Source organism: Schistocerca piceifrons, chromosome 5 (assembly GCF_021461385.2).
Source record: "Schistocerca piceifrons isolate TAMUIC-IGC-003096 chromosome 5, iqSchPice1.1, whole genome shotgun sequence".
Taxonomy (NCBI): domain Eukaryota; kingdom Metazoa; phylum Arthropoda; class Insecta; order Orthoptera; family Acrididae; genus Schistocerca; species Schistocerca piceifrons.
In genome coordinates, this window is record NC_060142.1 from 319,641,577 (window position 1) to 319,645,411 (window position 3,835).

General features: G+C 36.4%; 1 non-coding gene across 1 annotated transcript; it reads left to right on the forward strand.

Annotated features, from left to right (window-relative positions):
• The first annotated feature begins 3,093 nt into the window (after window positions 1-3,093).
• Trnad-guc lies at window positions 3,094-3,165 on the forward strand. The gene has a single exon. It is a non-coding gene; the product is annotated as a tRNA-Asp (tRNA).
• Window positions 3,166-3,835: the final 670 nt, after the last annotated feature.

A 3,835-nucleotide genomic window follows, 5' to 3' on the forward strand; every position in this document is an offset into this window, starting at 1 on the left:
AAGTATCGACTTTTTTAGGATATGAATTTTTTAGTGAACGTCATAAAAATTTATGTAATTTTTGAAAAAAAATGTATTTTTATGATCAAACTTTGAGTGCTATCTGTATCACTGTAGAGCTGTATAAACATAATACTGCTGTAAATGAGAGGTAAAAATTTCAGAGCTTAAGCTAAAGTAGTTTTGAGATATGGGAAACATTTGCAAAAAAAAGTAGTTCCCAGATATTGCACTTGGAAGTTGAAGTTAAGGAAAACTCACTTTTGAATGAAGAGACAGCCTAAAACTCCAAAGCTCTGTAATCTGTGTCAACCAGATGCAATCTGTTTCTCTATTTGAGGGATGTTGCAGCTTCTGTTCTTCCAGATTGCTTCAGAACCTTTGTTCTACCTGCATTTGCATCACTTAAGGTGATCACAGCGTCACTGGCTCCATGTTTTCAAAGCCACAAATACGTTTTTGGGCACTCTGCTCCATACGACAGGTCGAAAGACTCCTTTACATTTAGTGTTTTTTACTGTGAGGCATTTTTTCGGAAGATCTGGGTGCGCTAGATCTTTTTATACTGGCTTCACTATTGTTCCAGCAGCTTCAGGGCAGGTGTTTTTATAGGTACATTCGGTTCCTGCTGCCTCAGCCTCGCGCTATTTACACCAGTCAATCGAATACAAGTTGTGCTGTGGCTTCCCATCACTTGACATCTTGTGGAAAATCGTTGCCCAAACTGCATTTCGCATTCCTGCCAGGCTGTTTGTATTCTTTCTGACGGCTTGGCCGTAGTAGTCACTTAATAATTGACTGTTTTGTCAGTCAAACATCCGTTAATGGTCTTGCCATCTTCAAACATTTTGCTGGAAAAGTTCTGCATGTTTTTACATAGTTAGGTACCTATTTGTTTCTGCACATGACAGACAAATTGTAACTTTTGTGGTGTTGGGTCGTCAAAGGGCTCACTGACAGTTATTGATTTTAATGTACTGGAATCACCATCATATCTGAATTTAGCATAGCGAACACTGTGTTGTTTTTGAGGGTGCTGAAAGATCTTCACATATGAGGCACTTTCAATTCCTCCATTGTGTATCCTTCATAAGTTTTCTGAAAGTTGTGTTCATACATTTGTTTGTTTTCGTTATTGATGCCCACTTCTGCACATCTATAGTAATGTTGCGACAATACTTCAACAATAAGTACCTGCTCAGTATCAATAGTTATGGCAGCTGCACAAGAATTTTTAAATCCATGGCCCTTTTCTGCCATCATCCATCATTTTCTTCAATTGGTTTCACTGTTGCAGATTTAATTCACTGTTTACTATTTCCCCTAAAGCATCTTGTATCTTGAAACAATAGTGGGGGGGTTTGATAGATGTCAAAAATTCTAGCTTACTCTCACAACTCGAACGAGAGACTTCCAAACTAAGAAGTACATCGTTCCTTTTGAAGATATTTTCAGAAATTATTATCTCTCTACCGCACAAATCGCAGCATGTAGTTTGATTAAACATTGTTTTCCATACACTTAAACTTAATTTTAAACTGATATCACAGGCACTGGTTTCACTATGTGCTTCATTACTGTTCACAATCTTCTTCTGGAAAGCACTTGGTGGCGAAGAAATTCGTTTAGTGTTTCTTGCGCTAATCTCATTCTCTGGATGTAAACTTCCAACAGAACATGTTCTGTAGAATCCATTTCCCTCGTCTCTTCTCTTCTTAAATTTTCCGTTTGGTAGAGTCGTGTTAACGAGAGAAACACAACTCAGTGAGCAACAATTTCAAGTAAATACAACAAAAGATGTAATGCACCCTACAAAACGTGAATGTTACCATGCATTATACCACAAACAGGAAGTGTTACCACAGCCACCAGTGTAGCCAATCTACGCAGCAGGATGTTTAGTATTACTCAACATAAATTACCGCCTTCTAGAGCAAACTGTTCCCGAGATATCCTTTCGTAACTGAACAAGTGCTCACGAACCTATATAAATTACATGTGCAGTAAACTATTTCCAAATAAATTAAAAACACTTACAGTCACCCAAAATCAGGGAAACATACGTCAAATTAAAGAAAAAAACTACAAACAACAATTTTCCAAAAAAACCTAAAAATCGACATCTTATATCCACACCACCTTTTGTACTTCCCTTAAAGAACAGAATAAAACAACATCTATTCACTTTCGTCGAGCAATAGCTCCAGGAAGCTCATACAATACACTATTAGGAATATTCTAAATACAACGTGAAACTGGGCGATATTTTTATATCCCACCAAAAGACGAAGAAGATTAATCTTTCTGAAGTAGTAGAGAAGCTTACTAAACGCTAATGCTTTTAGTTTATTGTTGTAATTGCTATGTAAATAAATTATGACATCCTTTTATCTTAAACAACATACATATTAAAAGATCAAAGAAACGTTATTCTACAAACTCGGACGGTGAATTTTCGCTGTAAAAGGAAGTGAAAACGAATTCATATCATCGAATGACACAAATTTACTGTTACGCCACAATTTACTTATTTTCGCGACGCGTTTGAAAGGTTTAAATCTTCATCACCAAGTGGATTTATGTGGGTTAAAACGAGATCAATGTGCTATGGTACGTCTTTGGGATTTTTCTAGCACGTGGCACTGTTTTAAAGGAGCCTGTGACCATTGGACGCAATGCCATATGTTACCCTAAAGTCGTAACACAACACATAACGTGTTTTAATCGACATAAATCTAGATGATGGAGATTTAAACCTCTGAAACGCGTCTTGTAAATAAAGTGATAATGAAAGGTAACAGTAAATTTGTTTAACTAGTTGTTGGTAACAGTCACGGTGAAGCCTAACTAAAAAAGGTTTGCATTTAAAGAATTCATACCAGCAGGGAATTTCAGACAATACGGGGATTCATCGTATACACACAGCAATTTATTACGAGAAGTTGAAGTTTGTTATTTCTAGTCGTAATAACGTTGGTTTATCTCAAGTATTAAGAAACACATAAAGTACCACACTATTACCTTAAATTCACATAACTGAACTTACAAATCTCCAAACATGTTCTTGTAAACAGAAGCAAATGCAGTTCGCAGTCCTCGGTAGTATAGTGGTTAGTATCCCCGCCTGTCACGCGGGAGACCCGGGTTCGATTCCCGGCCGGGGAGAATTTTTTTTCTCTTCTGCAGTGGTTTTTCTTCAGTAGTACAGTAAGAAATAGATGACATACATTTGCCATTTTAACAAAACCTCTATTTTTCTACGTTACAACAAGTCGACTGGAATGTTGACAAGATTTTGGACTATTACATCGCACAGTACTGTTACTTGTTATTGCAGAAACACGAGTGAGACACTACCTTAGTTCTTTACCAGAGGTCTAGAATTTCTCTTGTCAACAGAAAAGCCTTTATTTGTAACAAGCACAGAAGCATGCCGAGACGATGCTGCGCCCCTGGCGGAAATGCTAAAGCGTGTCTTCTTTCCCCCCTCCCCCTCCTGCGACCAATCGTTCCACCATAAAACTATCGTCCTGCAATTTTTTTTCTATGCAGATTTATCAGATTTTCTGATTTTTTTAGTGAGTTTAATAAAAATTAACGGATACTGCTAAACATTACTTAAATGAAGTAAGCTGAAAAATGTTTGCACGTAGCAAATGAAATGTGTAATTGTAGTAAATAAATTAAAAATTGAAAGTAAAGCAAAATATGTATGTTATTTTTTATGACAGCTACTGTACATTGATCTTAGTATGATACATACTAAAGAATATATTTTATTTTATCCATCTACAATGTTGGCCAGAAATAAAAGAAAAAGGACTGTAATTATTAT